Source organism: Macaca nemestrina, chromosome 10 (genome assembly GCF_043159975.1).
Source record: "Macaca nemestrina isolate mMacNem1 chromosome 10, mMacNem.hap1, whole genome shotgun sequence".
NCBI classification, from domain to species: domain Eukaryota; kingdom Metazoa; phylum Chordata; class Mammalia; order Primates; family Cercopithecidae; genus Macaca; species Macaca nemestrina.
The window spans coordinates 43,343,006-43,360,252 of record NC_092134.1 but is presented as its reverse complement, the minus strand read 5'-3'; the positions used below and the strand labels follow the sequence as shown (position 1 = coordinate 43,360,252).

The following is a 17,247-nucleotide window of genomic DNA, read 5'->3' as shown; positions in this document are numbered from 1 at the left end:
GAGATCAGTTAGAGAGACATAGAAACAGAAAAATCCTAAGACATAGAGATGCAAAGACAAAAATGGAGACACATTCATGTGTGCATGTGCACATGGACACTCACACGCACACACACACACACACACCCCAGCATTCTGTGCCAGAGCTGAATTTTCATGAGCACTTTCCTTGACTTAGCCTCTTCATGTTTACTTTTTACCCTAGCCTTTAAAAATTGAAATATCTGACTTATGCTCTTTTTGCAGTAATATTTTTAAAAACTATTTATTTAAAAAGTAAAGACCTGCAAAACACTGAGAGATCCTCATAGACAGTAATCATATCTGTCACATATAAAGTGCTTACTTATATTTATTATTATAAGTGTTATCTATAATAAGTGTTTTATATTCTAAGTTTTTCATAAGTTTATAGACAGTGTACAGGAGGAAAACATCTAGAAAGAGTCTGGTCACTTCTGTGTCAAATAAGCAACCACCAGCTGCCAGATAAACTGCTTATTTATTCTTTTAGGCTCCCTCCAACTCCAGCTATTTCCTCTGACCCTTTCTTTTTAATTTTTTTTTTTTTTTAAATGACGGAAGTGAGGGTAGGAGGAGGCCAGATCAAAAAAGGAAAAAGTTCTTTTCATGATATAGATTTACAAGTAATGCATCTTTTTATAAAACTGTTTATTTAAGGATAAAAGGGTTCATGGACATCTATGAAATGTAAATCTTGCATAAATGAATAAACAATGACATGTGGCTGCCCTGGCCAAGGGTATCATCATATGTAATGGAAAAATAAATCCTATTGTTTGGAAACAGGCCTTTATGTGTGATTTTAAAGATTTATCAAATACTTATTCATAGGAAGGAAATGCTAGAAATCATTCTAGAAATTTTATTTTAATCAAATTTATAATTGATCAATTTTTGTCATATTAAAACACAAATATTTTATTGGAAAAAGAGAACATGTGACCAAAAACACAAACAGCAGTAAATCCTGTAATGCAAACAATAATAAAATTATTACTACATATTTAATCTTTCCTAGATAATTGCAAAATAATCCTCATTTTAAATGCTTTAAGACTATCATTCTGTAAATCAGACTCTCTCCAACTCCAATTTGAAGTGATCCTTCCACTGCTATCAAGGAGTAACAGTTTCTAAATGTCCTCTTCAAACATTTGGTGAAGGAGAAGCAAGTTTCTATGTGTGTTATTTAGAAGTGGTAAGAAAACTCAGCTGCAGCACTTAGGGAAGCAGAGGCAGGCAGATCACTTGAGGTCAGGAGTTCGAGAACCCCGGAGGTGGAGGTTGCAGTGAGCAGAGATCGCACCACTGCACTCCAGCCTACGCGACAAGTCAAATTAGGGGTTTTCCTAAGAGTTATAAAGCAATTACTGATATTAGGATATAACCTTGGAAGTCAGTCCAGTTTCAACTTGACTCTCACTCACTGCATCATCTTTATTATTGATCAGTTAATAGTTAATTCATATTAATAATCCTGGGAAGGAAGCACTGAAGTGTCTTCCACCCTCACGCACTTACACGCACACTCACACTTACTGAGAGTCATTGGTTCAAATATATACAATGCAGTATTCTTCAATTTAAGGTCCAGAAGTTGTTAAGTTTGAAAAGTACTGGACTATTCTAAGACTATATAAGAGTTTTAAAAGGGAAAACAGTGGCTTTTGTAATTAGAAAGGCTTTATGAACAAGTATATTTAAATAAAAAATTCCAGATATATGTAAATGTACCAGGACATGCCCTCTACCAGCATTGAGGTTTTTCTGATTTCAATTCAATCTTCTGATTTACAAAGTAAGATATAAGCAGAAGTAGTAGCAGTATCAAGAGCTGTCACTTTTGGGGGGCTTACTACTTAATCTTCCTTGTACGAATTCCATGTAATTTTCACATTATGCCTGTGAATTTAGGGTTATTAATCTGATTTTATAGATAGAGTCATGAATCCAAAAAGGAGCAGAGCTGAATTTGAACTAAGCTCTACTTCATTCAAAGTCTGTGTTTGGTTTCAGATTTGTGGCTCTGAAACAGCACAGGCAGTTATGCCCTATTTACCGGAATATTTGTGTTTTAGCCAAGTTTGCTATAAAGTGCACTTTTTTCCTTCTGAAAGCAGAACTCCATTTTGCCAATGGTTTATATTATACAATCTGAGACTGTTTACCAGTATACAAGTTTTATTAGGGCTGGGACCATGTGTGGGTTTTTCACTGCAGACACAGTACCTGGTAGATAGGGGGTGTTTAATAAATACCCATTGAGTGAATTAAGTGTGGTAAAAATTATCTTGTAGATAATGGAAGCACACTTAAGGGTTCAAAAAAAATTTAGCATGCATTTTAGGTTAAAGAACAAATTTCTAATGAAAGCAATATTACTCAAATATGGTTACATGTTCAAAATGTTAGTAAAATTTGACAGATTCTCCAAATGCTAGGAAAAATAGTGAATTTTTGACCAGTTTTAAGTTCTGTTACATTAATTTTGACTCAATATTATATACTCATGCTACATGCAGTTTGGTAACAATTTGTTCATATCCATGTTAAGTTCTCATATTTTTCCACACATGAACTTCTGTATTTTTAAAAATTTCTTATTCTGGCAGACATAAGAAAAAAAAAATGAAAGGGAATAAAATCAGAACACAGGGTGTGTGACAATCACTTCTGATATTCACACTAGTTAGAGAATCTTTCTATTCCTTAATCAGGCAGCAAATATTTATTAAACACCCAAAGAGTGAAGTACACAAGACTATTGAACAGCAGTAATCTTCAGGATTATCGTGTGTCAGTGCGTATTTTCCATGTTACTCATAAAGGGAAGCATTTATTTATGATGGCTTTCCAAACAGCAGATTAAAATACTTAACATGATTCACCTTTTATTTAAAGATAAAATAATGGAATGGGGAATTCATGAAGAGCTCTTCTCAAGTTTATATGAGTCATGAGTATGCTGATTTTTACTCTCAGAATGAAAATAAAAAAGAAATTATTAAAGAATCCCTTCCTTTAGAACTCAGATTACTATGTAAATTTTATATCATTTGCTTATGTGGTCAGAAATTTTGGGGAAATGCTTCAAACTATTTATCTATAGCACAAACTAGAATCTGTCTTTTGCAGATTCTTATTGTGCACTAATTTATTAAAAGATTTGGGAAAATTCACTGTAAGGAAACTTGTTTATCTTTGTTGACCACTGTTTTCAATCTTGGTTGATGATGGGGCTTCCTGTCACCCAACACCTATGAACATATTTGGGAGTGGGATACTCTGGCTGCACTCAGAAGAGCCATGAGGGTAGAGTTCCCTAGAGTCCTGGGGACAAAGCCTCACAGGATGTCCTGCTACGACCACGACCAGCAGAGTCATGGGAGTGGGGAATCTTACTGTCTAAGATCTCTGAGATCTTAAAACAGTAGAGCCTCTAGAATACTGTTTCAGCCTGGGAGAGCTGCAGGCATTTGACTCAAACATATGAGACCTATTGCATAGGCTGCACTCAGAAGAGCCATGGGGGTGGAGTCACCTAGAGTCTTGGGCACACAAGCCTCACAGGATGTGGTCAAAGAAGGTTGTTTCAGGCCTCAAGATTCAGTGTTATTTGCCTTACTGGGTGTTAGGACCTATTACCCATTTCTTCTTTCTTACTTTTCCCTTCAGAGATGGAAATGAATATGTTTTGTACCTGTCCTACCATTATATTTTGGAGTCATATAACTTGTTGATTTCACAGGTTCACAGCTAGAGAACAATTTATTTCAGGATGAGTCATACTTTGAGTCTCACCTATATCTGATTTAAGTGGTATTTAGATCAGATGTTAGACTTAAAGTTTATGCTGGAATGAGTTAAGACTTGTGGGGCTATTACGATACAACAAATTTAATTTTTATGTGAGAATAACATGAATTTTGGGGGATAAGGGGCAGCATGCTATAGTTTGAGTGTTTGTGTTGCCACCAAAATTCAGTTTAAAAGTTAATCTCCAATGCAACAATCTTAAGAGGTAAGGCCATTAGTAGGTGATTAGGTCACCAGGGCTCTGCCATGTGAGAACAGTGTTCAAGGTGACATTTTGGAAGCAGAGACCAGGCCCTCACCAGACGCTGAACCTGTCAATGCCTTGGTTTTAGACTTTCCAGCCTGTAGAACCATGAAAAAAAAATTAGGTTCCTTATAGATTATCCAATATCAGACATTTTGTTATGGCAGCACCAACACTAAGAGAGAAGTGAAGTCAGGAAAAACCACTTACACATTAGAGCACATCAGAGGGAAGGACCAGCAAGTTATAGTAAGCACCTTAGAATTTGCCATTTGAAGAGATGGTAGATGTCCACCATCCTGCCCTTGTGCAGTGGGGAAATAGGATGCAAAGGAGGATGAACCTCAGCTCCCTACTCATTTAGACTTGCTCACCTAATAAATAGGAGACTACTTCACTTAATGGCTTTCTTTCTCTGGAATGCTGCTGAGGTCAAACGGGAGCGATCAGCACATATTTTTTTGACAATTGTCTTTCCACCATGCCCTAGAAGAGTATATCCCACTCCCAAACATGTTCATAGGTGTTGGGTGAAAGGAGGTTCCATCATCAACCAAGACTGAAAACACTGGTCAAAAAAGATAAACAAGTTTCCTTACAGTGGATTTCCCCAGCTCTTTTAATAAGTTAGTGCGCAATAAGAATCCGCAAGAGACATTTGAAGCATTTCCCCAAAATTTCTGACCACAGTCTCCGTGTAAGTCAGGGTTCTCTCTGTTTTTAAGTGACAGAAATCCAGCTCTGACAGGCAAAGGCCATGAAGAGAGCTTACTGGCTCACAGAACTAAGAAGCCCAGGCATGGTTGAATTCTGAGGCCTCAAATGATGTCACCAGGGACTGTCCCCCTCAGTCTCTTGGCTTAGCTTTCCTCTGAGTTAGTTTCATTCTCGCACAATCTTTCCTTGTGTGTTGATCCTTGGCAGCTCCAGGCTTACATCATTTTTAAATCTACAAATTCCACTTGGGAAAAATATCTACTAGAGAATGGAACTTATCTGAAATGAATCATTTTTGAATTTAGAGGTATTTAAGTTGATCGTCTTCCCAATTCCCTGACATTCACCCTACTCCAAGTTAGTGCTTTATAATTTACAGTGGTTTTTTTTTTTTTTATTACTTCCAAGGTCGTAACCCAAAATGGGTACCTTGGGTTAATGAAATAGGTTATCGATACATTGAGGGGAACATACAATTTTATAAACTCTATACTACAGTACTTAAAATAAACCCTTAAAATATCTTAAGCTATTACTCTATAACCTCTGACTATGAACCAATTTCAATTGAATTTTGTTAGAAAACTCCAGAAAATATATACCTATTTGAAAATTTTTATTAGTTTTCAACTTATTGAAAATGTATGACTAGACACCAAATATATTTCATTGAATCACAGGATTCTTCATTAGTTTCTCAAATTGGTACTAAATCATCAGCATCACAACACTGGAAGGAATTGGTGAGCAGTCAATATGAAGGAGGTTTCACTTTAATTGGCCAACTAGTAGTTATTTTCATTTTGAAATGTATAACGATAATGACTTTATTTTTACATATGGGTTATTTTGGGGGATTCTGAATTTTTTAACCTAAGGAAATTGTTCTGTCAAGTTAGAAATTGAATTCCCTGGTGAATGCTCATTTCTCTTCCTGTGTATTTATTGTGTCCTTCTGGCCAGCTAGGAAGAGAACCATAATGAAAGCAAAATCATTTGGGGGTTTTATAGCTGGAATCTCCAACGCTTTTGTCAGTATATCTTATGATACTACTTGGTAGTCACTGATGACAGTTTCTTGAGAGATTTCAAGGTTCTTCAGCAGTTTCTAAATTATTAAAAGGAGATCATCTATGCCTAACAATAAAACAACTAAATATTATTTATTTTATTGTTTCTAAAACTAGTTATTCACATAAAACATGTATGTGTATTTTGGATTACTTGATTAAACAGAGCACTCTGCAAGACAATAGAGTTTCCAATGAATTTCTTTGTCTCAAGCCTTTTGAATAAAATGCTTAAACTTTCTTCCACATCTAAAGACCCTTTTAGGTGACAGTGAACATTAATTGCCAAGGGCTCTATTCAGATTATCTCATTGAATCTTCACAATGACTTTATGAAAGGGGTAGCATTTTTCTTAACCCCAGTTTTACATAGGAGGAAATTGAGACATAAGGAAGTCAAGTAACTAACATTACGCAATTTGTACATGGCATAGTTGGCTAGGCGGTCCAACTCCAGACCAGTGATATTAAACACTGTTAATATAATGATTGTTTTACCTTTGAGCAGATCACTTGACAATATTACTTAAGGCACAACAATCATGGAAACTTTCAGATTTGCCTCAAATGTAGGAGAGCCCTACACACACGTACACACACGCGCGCACACACACACACACACACACACACACACAGGATTGCCTGATGGTTTACCACATTTTGGTTACTGCATGCCTTATGTTTTCTTGACGTGGGTTAAAAAGACTAACAAAGTTCCCATAAATAAGAGACCAAGTAGACAAAAATCTCATATTTGTACTGTTTCTCTAATAAGCTTAATAACAATAATCTACAAACATCTGCAATCATAAAATAAAAACTTCATTACCATTTCAATTCAGTCACTACAAATCCTCAGGTTAGCCAGTACACCAGCTGTGTCCTGGTGCTTCACAACACAAAACAGCAATTCATTCCAAATTACCACTCTCTGTTAGTGACTCTTGCTCACTGGCTCCTGTCCCAAATACTCCTGCTGTTCAGGTCTATTGTTTTCCCTCGCTGGAAGCCTTTTATTTCCTGGGAAAGCTTGAAGGATTGTCTCTATGAAAAACTAGGCTAATCTTCTAACTTTTGATTTCCCACTATTTATCCTCCAACATATTGGATGTACTTAGCTTTTCTTTGCCTCCATCCATTGGCATTTAATATACATTTCTGGAAAGTGTTTAGAATTCTTCACCCAAAGAATAAAATTGAAGGAGTTAACAAAGCTTATGTTAGTTTCTGGCTCTGTAAAATAAATTAGTCCAAGATTCAGATAATTAGCTTTGATCTCCCTATAGGAGCTTTGAGTTGAGAAAACTCCCTTTCCATCATTCCTGCCATGGGCCTCGAAATCATGAAATTCCATATCAAATTACAGAGAGCTTCCCTCTGAGAGTTTATGGCTTTGGAACAGCCAGTTAAAAAACAGACTGGTGGAAAATGAAGGATAGTCTTTGAGCCACATGCAACACGTATACTAGCTTATAGAAATTTTATACTCCTTAAGAGATCATACTTAACAGGCAGTTTATTTTTATGCTGCAAAATACTTATCTATTCCTTTTCATCTGGAGCTTAAACTTTTTTGCAATACAGAACACAATTGAAGAGAGGGAATAAGAGGATATTTGATCTTAGCCCGACTGATGATATATAAGATTTCAGAGAAATATTGTCTTTCAGATTTAACTATTTCAGTGCAAAAACATAGCCGAGAAATTTGTTTCTTCTGAGGATATAGAATGAAAGTCTATTAACTATCAAAATAGAAGTCATTTAAATATTTCTTCTATTTATCATTTCTAATCAGATGTTAGATAATATTGGGAGAAGTATTTTTGTTTTGGTATTATCTTCTGTTATGTTGTCATAACCCATTACCTTGTATAGATGACCTCACACTGTTTTCCCAGGGACCCTGGGGATCAGCTTATAAACGCCTCTTCGGATCTTCATCTGGGAGCTTTTTATGGAGGGGATGAATACCCTGTTGGATCTGGGAGCTTACTTTGGAGTCCATTTTCCTCTCGGACTATAGTAGCTCATCGAACCTGAGGTTAACCCTAATAGCATGAACCACAGACCTCTGAACTTTTCGAGGATGTATCTATTTTGACACTGTCAATGAAAGAGGACTGCTCTGCCTGCTAACATAGAACGGAACTCTGCTGAGATAAAATGTGGCAGCCATTCATAACACCACACATACTTTTCTAAGCACTCTGCTTTATGAATAAATGTTGTCATTACAAGGCAAATTTACAAAGGCAGAAGGTAAGAGGGTAGAAGAATTTGTCTGCAGAGTTTTATTATATATTACAGAGATAGCTATTGGGGGAAAAATTGGTGATAAACATGGTAATGGGCTCATTTTCTTAGATGGAGCTCATTAATCTTATCAATGATGGCCTCTTTTAAATCCTGACAAGAAATTTTTCTGCAAGGGAGTATAGACATTGTGATATGAGGAATGTAAATGGGACACTCTATAAAGCTGATTGATTTTAAACACACGAGCTAAGGATGAGCTGATGTCTTATTGGTCCTGTTTCTCCATCAGTATTTTTTTTTTTTTTTTTTTTTTTTTTTTTTTTTTTGAGACCGAGTCTCGCTCTGTCGCCCAGGCTGGAGTCTAGTGGCGCTATCTCGGCTCACTGCAAGCTCCGCCTCCCGGGTTCACGCCATTCTCCTGCCTCAGACTCCCGGGTAGCTGGGACTACAGGCACACGCCGCCAGGCCCGGGTAATTTTTTGTATTTTTAGTAGAGACGGGGTTTCACTGTGTTAGCCAAGATAGTCTCAATCTCCTGACCTCGTGATTCGCCCGCCTTGGCTTCTCAAAGTGCTGGGATTACAGGCGTGAGCCACCGCGCCCCGCCTCTCCAACAGTATTTCTATGTAATCTTTTGTTTGGCAGTTAGCAGACACTACTTGATGTAGTTTTCAAGACAGAAAAATATAGTGACACCTGTTTATGAAGTTCACCCGCAGATCCACACATTGTGGATTGTTTTGACAATGGTTTCTAAAAGTAGATTTAAGACAAATGTAGGCATTCTTTGGCGTAATTAGACTCGTCACAGCATGGCTACATGATCAACTTCTGGCACCTGAATGCCTATTTTAGGAGATCCCAATGGGTAAGTTGTAGTCATTTTGGAGACATCTATGAGGCTGCTACTAATTCTTAGATGATAGATTTTCATTATGAATGTGAACTCTCAGAAATGAGATTCAACTTAAAGAACTGAAATCATTTATTATGAAAGCACTACAGAGAACCTTGTTTAATCATTCCAATATATTGTATTATAAAACACCGTTGAAAATTCACCGTACTCACATAGATGGTTTGCATAGACCGGGTTCAAAGTGCACCATTCTTTAAAGGGAATAGGAAAGTTTACCGATCACACCAGTGGTCTGTGCACATCTGTGTCTGAGTGTGATCTGAAAGGTCAGATTCTTGAAGGCAGGAAAACTTGGAACAGGGAGTCAGTTATGAAATTTGGTGGCTCCAATTTTTTACAAGGTGTGACAATCAGTACCTGTGAAGACACAGAATAGAAATAGTGGGTAGTTGGATAACTCTTGTTGAGATAGAACATTGAATTTAAAACTAATGGCCTTTTAAAAGAGAAAAGAGGCAGAACACTTAATCAAATTTTTGGCAATATATATGTGTGTGTGTGTATATATGTGTGTGTATGTATATACGTGTATATAAAGACACACACATATCTTGATATACACATATATACACACATACATATATATATGTATACCCCCACATATACATATACAAAAAGATACAACAGTTTTGCTTTGAAAATGTCTATACACTTGAACTGTACTAATTACCTACATTGCATGGCAATATTCTAGGAATCTTGTGTAACATACCTACCAAATAAAATCTATGCTACTGAGAACTATGCATTTTAATCCAGAAAACAGGATACTGTTAGACATAAAAGTGAGTGAGAGAAAAGATCCTTTTGGAAAATAAATCTTAATTAAATAAGCAAATAATATTAATGTTTTATACAACATAGGATCAGATTCAAATTTCTTTTTTTTTTTTTGGTAATGGCTAAGTCTTTCTACAGTTCGATGCTTGTTTCATCCTTTCCTTTTCTTTCTTCACATGTTATCTTGTCTTATACCCTTAAAATTGGTAAAAGATCTTCTAAACACTTTTCATTCTGACTTCTTGATAAGAAGATTTCTTTAGAGCGATCTCATTTTTTAAAGGTCAGATAAGTTACACTATCATTAAAATGCCTTTCGATTTCCAGTGATGATTTATTCTGATTTGAAATCTTTCTCAACTTTAACTTCAGGGTAGACTAAATTAACAATTATTGTACAAAGGAAAATGTATAGATTTTAATCATCTGCCAAAAAAATTTGGGAGTTAAGGATAAAAGCAGAACTGGAAACAAGGGGCAGAGGAGGGGATAATTAAAACCATACTGATTAAATTCAGTATATTGAAATATTTTAACAAAATGAGAATGATCATTCATGTCCTGAGGGAAAATTGCCATTCCATTCGAGATGAAATTCCTATTTTTGAGAAGTGCAAATTTGCTAAAGTAGTACATTCATCCAAAATTAGCTTGTAAAATGCTTGCAATAAGCAATGTCTCCAGCTCATGGTCAAATGGCATTTTGTACGAATATTCAGTAATAAAATATCTTACATAGGTTAAAGTACAATTATGAAAATGTCTTCTATTTCTTCAGGATTTCATTACCATGTTTTGCAAATTTAATATCATATCCTGAGCTGATATGAGCCAAAAAATAATATATTTTTATGCCTGGCAAGGATACTCAGCTTCTGTACTTGAGAACCAAAGGAGGCTGTCCTCAAAAATATGTGAGATTTTTTCATGGAGTGAAGCACTGCTTATGCCGTGATTGATTACCAGCCACATAACTTAGCAAGTCAAATGATAACTTTTTATTAAATACCTGTAGTGTGCAAAACTCCAAATGGTAATAATTAAATTACATGATATTGGTTTAACAAAGAAGAAAATTTTTTAAAAAGCTAGTACAGTGGATTACACATAGTAAGAGCTAAATAGTTTTCTTCCTGACTTTTCGTGAGGGAAGGAGGTTGAGATAAAGAGAAGTAGAAAGAAGTTCAATATTCAAGAGAAGGCCCACTGGTTTATGTGTTCTCAGTGTCAAGAATGGAGGAGCACTGACCTGTCTCCTTTCTTCCAGATCCATTGGTAAATGAAGATGCAAGTTTATGAAATGACCAGTCTGGCTTAGGGGTATGGTAAATGCAAAGCTTGAGTTCTCTCATTGGAATTCAGTTCATCGTCTTGTTCTCTCTCGTCCTATATATATAAAAATATATTATATATTTTTACTTATATATGTAAGTACATATTATAATATATATTTATATCTATATATTTACACTTATGTATTAAGTACATATATTATAATATATTATAATATGTTATATATAGGACTAGAGAGAACAAATCATATATATATATATATATGATTCTATACATGATGAGAGAGAGAGAGTCTCACTCTATCATCACCCAGGCTGGAGTGCAGTGGCACAAACATGAATTACAGCAGCCTTGAACTCCTGGGCTCAAACAATCCTCCTACCTCAGCCTCCTAATTAGTAGGTACTACAGGCATGCACCACCATGCCCGGCTATTTAAAAAAAATTTTTTTTGTAGAGATGGAGGTCTCACTATGTTGCCCAAGTGATACTCCTGCTTTGACCTCTCAAAATGCTGGGATTACCGACATGAGCCAACCACCATGCTCAACCTCTAGCCCTGTATTTTAATAGAGCTGGAACACAATGTAAATGAGTATTGATTTAAAAATTTTTAAATTTAACCCTTTGGTAGGCAGAACCATTGTAGTCCTCTCCCTCCTAACAATCATACCTAGGTGGCCCACTATGTTTTCATTTGGCAGAATCTGTTGGAGTATTATTTGGGCTGTTTTTACATTTATAGAGTTCAAGGTAAATCCCAAGCAGGGTTATAAATCACAGGAATTTTCAAGCCTATGTGGCCTTTGATTTTTAAATAGCCTCAAGATTTCCTAGGGCGCCTTGAAGTCAGATTACAATATGGGTAATTTGAGAAATTCTCACTCTGTTCCTGCCTTGAAGAAAATTCAAAAGCAGTGAGTCAGCTTCTTGGGTCCCTTTTGGGATTGAGTCAACCAAGGGAAGGTACTTTATAAGCAGTGAGATGACTGCCTCAACAATAAAATCTTCGATTTGTTTTTCTTCCATATATATGGATAGATATAACATATTTGGATAGTGTGATGGATCGTAAAGAGGTGGAGTCTTTTTCCCTTCCCCTTGATCCTGTGACATATTTTGGCAACAGAATGTAGTAGAAGTGATGTTGTGTAATGTTAATTCTTGAAAACCTGTGTGAATCTCAAGTAACATGGAAAGTCCACTGGAAGAAGAATGGAGGTGCTTCAGTAACAGTACCAGCTGAACTTCCAACAACATGTGGGTGCCATTGTGGATTCTAGCTCAGTCTGGCCTCTGGAGGAGGGGCCAGACTGATTCTGTTGCTTGCCCTAGCCAAGAGGACATGAAGCAGAACTGCCTTGCTAAGCCTAGTTAACCCATATATCTTTAGAGACAAAAAAATCATTGTGGGCTTTCTGTGCTACTAAGTTTTAGAGTGACTTGTTATGCTGATCAAAACACATAGAGACATTAACACTCTCTTAAAGTTTGCTTTGAGCCCAATGGCACTTATTTGTAAGATGTCTGGCTGGGTGGTATCTGTGCTTTTGAAACATCTTTTCTCTAAATGTAATTATTTTGAATGTATAAAAATAAAAGTTGGGGCTGTGGCAGCAAAAGCACCATACTTACTTAAATCACTGGAGAAGAGGTGAAGTTAAGTGTTATGAAGACTGTGATTGGTATTGGGGAAGAGGGGTGTATATTTGTGCGAAAAGGTTGCGTCAATATTATCTGGTCACTGTAACGTGCCAGTACCCCCTAGGGGAAGCTCTTGGACTTCAAAATTCTGCCCAGATTTTTTCAGTTGCATGAGTAAGCCTTCATTCTTTTATTATTTTCATATTGAATTAGAAGCTTTTTTACATAAATATAATTTTCTTCAGCATCTGTTGATTTTTTTGGACCATGAAATTTAGCAGAAAATTAAAAGCATGAAGATTTACATAGCATAATGCTGAGTTATGCAAGTTTGAAATAAAACTTTATCTAATTCTGTCACAAAAATCTGTTTTTTAGAAGCATAAGGCCTGACAAGCTCTCATTACTCACATCCATATTTGTGAATGCCACCTCACTCTCCTCCCAAGATGATTCTGTTGCTCACCAGTTAGATGGGCCAGTAGAAAATGCATTTGCCAATACCCTGTCAGGTGCCAGTTACTTTTGGGCTCCTTTGGCTGCCACGTCCCTTCTGGAGAGGAAAGGTTGCCAAGGAAGTAGCAGGAGTCAGGATAGAGTCAAGGTCAGGAGATAATAGACATAGCCTCAACCCTGGTGGAAATTAGCAGAATTAACCCTGGGTTGCAGGCATTAGGTAAAAGGTCAATAATGTGACTAGAGCCATTCAGGCTGGTGTTGAATTTTATGGGTCCTCATTTCTCTGTCTATTTTATGGCAGAGTAGTTATCAGGTTCCAAGAGAAGAAACTGGCTAGAAAGCTGGTGAGGTTATTGTTTAACCCAAAAGAAGGAGGAGTAAAAAGTCAGATCTCCAGGGTATTGCCATTTGGTGTAGGGCATTAAGCCAAGAGTACTGGTGCTAAAGTATTAGGTAAAGACAGAACAGGTAATAAAGGGAAGTGTTAAGTGTCAGTTCAAGGGAAGCAGGCAGAGAGCAAGAATGTGATTTGCATAAAGGGATGGCAACAGAAAGACTGACAGGTCAGCTTTGGGAAGGGAACCTTGGAAAGATTCCTGGGTGCAAACTGGTACAAGTGGTGGAATAATTTTAAATGTGTGTGTGTGTGGTTTTCAATAAAACCTGAGGAAAAAGAGGAAGCAATAATAAATACCAGAAAGATCACTGGATTAAGAATCGAGAGGCCAACAATGCAGACCTAGGTTAGAGGCAAGCTAGCCAAGTGACCTTTAGTAAGTTATTTTATGCCAAGAAATCAATAGCAAAATGAAAGGACTGGTACAATCAAGGGGTCGTATTGTACCAACAATTGATTTTAGGTGTCCACTTACTGCTAGAATATGTGCTGTGTTCCACAAAGGGGAGCCTTTGGGACAACTGGCCTATAAATTATGTATTCAAATTCTAAACAGAATCCCATCTTATTATTATTGGAGTTTTTCTATATCTGAGATTTCATCTATTTGTGACTCTGAATACTGCTTTTATTTCCGTCTTGAACTTATAAGTCAGTTTGTTTTCATGGTTGGATGGGCTTTTGACTTCTAGTCTATAAGAAACCATTAGAAAATCAGATGTCTGTGGTTACTGACATTAGAAATATGGAAGCAACTCTTGTTCTTACTCTGGACCCAGATTATTGGGTGTGGGGAAGAGCTTGGGCATAGTGTCCTTGAACCATCCTTTATGAACCAAAATAAGGTAGGGCTTCATGAGTGTGGGCGGAAATGAGGGTTTGCCACTGGGGGTTCAGAGAGTATGAACTTCAATTTTTTCTTGATGCTCAGAGAGAAGGGATTTCTTTGAGGGCAAAAGACTATTGATCTTTTGCTAAAAGGCACAAATGTCTGCGGGGCAGAGGCCATGCTATGTCAGAGTCCTTTAGTAGCTCCTTTAAATGTGCAGGGAAGAGATGACAATTGTTTTATATAGACTAAAAAATATATTGTCCTACAAAAGTTATAGTATAAATCTTCAAAGTTATTTGTCCTCTGAGGGGCCAAAAGTATTCTTCTTTTCCTCTCAAATGCTGCAAAGGAGTGTTCTGGGATGTGTATAATAAACAAAAACAGCAGAGTCCAGTTTCTTTTTCTCATCCATGGAGAGGATAAGAAAGTTGGCCCTAGGCACAGATAAAATTTTGCTTTTATACTTAACAAATATACCATCAGTCTTAGCAACATATGATTCTGATTAGATTACTTAGAATCATTCCAATCATCACCACCATTGTTGCAATTCCAGTAAAGTTACTTACTTCACACCAGACCTTGTGCCTAGTACCAACATACTGCAACCCATTGAATGACCCCAGGATTGCTATAAGGTTGGTATGATAGCCCTTATTTCATAGATGAAGATTCTTCAAGCTACTGGATACATGCAAAACACTTAACATTCAGTCCCACAAGGTCAGTGGCTGATCCAAAGTGGTACACAGATACTCTAGTGTTAACATGTTGAAAAATTTAGCCCTCATATTCTCCTGTACTCCTTTCTTGGTTAAAACCAATTCTTTCCTCAAGTCTCTGTTTAAATATTACTTCTTCAAGTAGGTATCCTAAAGGACTGGGCTGGAGATCCCTCTGCTCTGCCCTCATAACACTGTCACTGAGTAAAGCCAAGCACCCCTATAATAACTTATATATTTAGAGTCTGCATCCTCACCAGAGCAATATTCTTTTAATCAAGCTTCTCATCCTATATCTCCTTGCAAAAGGGGTGAAGAGATTTATTTGGCCAGGGGTGGGGACATCTATCAATTATCTGCAAGTTTAGACAAGTTTAGCTAAATTTTGTGTTTTCATTATATATAGTTATAATATAAAATATATATATATATATTCTCAATTATGTTGGCACCAAATCGTGACCCTTTAATTGTCATGGGTTAGTAAGAGTGGAACAGAGGTGAACACAAGTAAATGGAGTATTTGTATCAAGTGAAAATTTTATGTCACAGTGTGCCACGTAACTGAAGACTTATAGGTACTTATATTAAAAAGACGTGCTGGAGATAGTACACTTTGTTAGGGCAGTGGAGTATATTGTGAGTTACTGTTGTTTTCAACAAAATATCCATTATACTTAATTGATGAGGCTAACTTGAATTTTACTGGTGTCGAAACTCTGTTTTATAATTCTGATACCTTTTTATGACTGTTGATATGGTTAGGCTTTGTGTTCCTGCCCAAATATCACCTTGAATTATCATCCCAATAATCCCCATAATCCACTCATGTCAAGGGAGAGACCAGGTGGAGGTAATTGGATCATGGAGGCGGTTTCCCCCATGCTGTTCTCATGATAGTGAGTGAGTTCTCAAGGGATCTGATGGTTTCATAAGGGGCTCTTCTCCCTTCGCTCAGCACTTCTCCTTCCTGCCACCCTGTGAAGAAGGTGCCTTGTTTCCCCTTTGCCTTCTGCCATGATTGTAAGTTTCTTGAGTCCTCTCCAGCCATGCTGAACTGTGAATCAATTAAACCTCTTTCCTTTATAAATTACTCAGTCTCAGGTAGTTCTTTATAGCAGTATGAAACCAGACTAATACAACCATATAAGAGCTGGATATATAATTTATTAATATTTAGTTGTATGCTTATATATTTTTATTTACCATTGTGATACAATTAATTTAAGTTAGCACTAGTTGTCTGGGAGGATTTGTTTTTGTGTCCATATGAATGAGACTCACATTCCCCAAATCTGAGCAACACTAGATGACACAGTAATGTCCATGAAGACAGGACTTGTGTTTCTGTTGTTCACAGCTGTATCTCTACAGTTAGTTGACTGCTCACTGACCAGCACGTTGTATGATCTCAATAAATACTCAGTGAATAAATGGGAGACTAAATATTTCATGTTCTTACCGAACTCTTTCTTTTTCCAATTTGTTTTCCTATATGAATTCCATTCTCTAGCCTTCACAGTGAATCAACATTGGCCTATCTGACCTTTTTTTTCCTTCCTGCCTACTTAATGCCATACCCTGCATTTTGTCTGTTTCTGACATCACCCTCGGTAATCCCCAGTTTGCTGTCAGTCTTTCTGGGCCAGTCTTGCAGAACTCCTAGGAAAAAATAGACATATTGCTTTATAAAATGAGTCATCTTCAGTCTCTTTTTCATACCAAACATTTTTAGAGTATTTTGCAATATGATTCAATTTTTCAAAAATTCCCAGCAACTTTCAGGAGCACACCTTAGCGTGAACATGCTTAGGACATTATAGCTGATGAAAACAGGATGTAATAACACAAGAGATTTCTTTGACACCAACTCATTTAAACCCCAACGTAAGAGATGAAACAAAATAGCCTCACTTTTAAATGTTATTAATATTGAGATACACTCCCCAAATATTTTACTAGGAAACTAAATGTTAGGGGAGACATATAATAAAAGCTAGGTAATGTTTTCAAATGAAAAATGTTCTCTCCTTTACTAAGTTGCTAAAATAATCTGCACTGATATAATCAC

The 17,247-nt window shown here is 36.6% G+C and overlaps 1 long non-coding RNA gene across 1 annotated transcript in view; it reads right to left on the bottom strand.

The window, feature by feature from the left end:
* Positions 1-9,181: 9,181 nt before the first annotated feature.
* Positions 9,182-17,247, bottom strand: part of LOC105483751 (uncharacterized) — a 68,627-nt gene continuing 60,561 nt past the window's right edge. The window contains exons 4-6 of the long non-coding RNA XR_011608986.1: positions 16,757-16,838; positions 11,079-11,215; positions 9,182-9,406 (exon numbers count right to left, since the gene is read on the bottom strand). This is a non-coding gene — a long non-coding RNA (uncharacterized lncRNA). The remainder of the gene's footprint in view (positions 9,407-11,078; positions 11,216-16,756; positions 16,839-17,247) is intronic.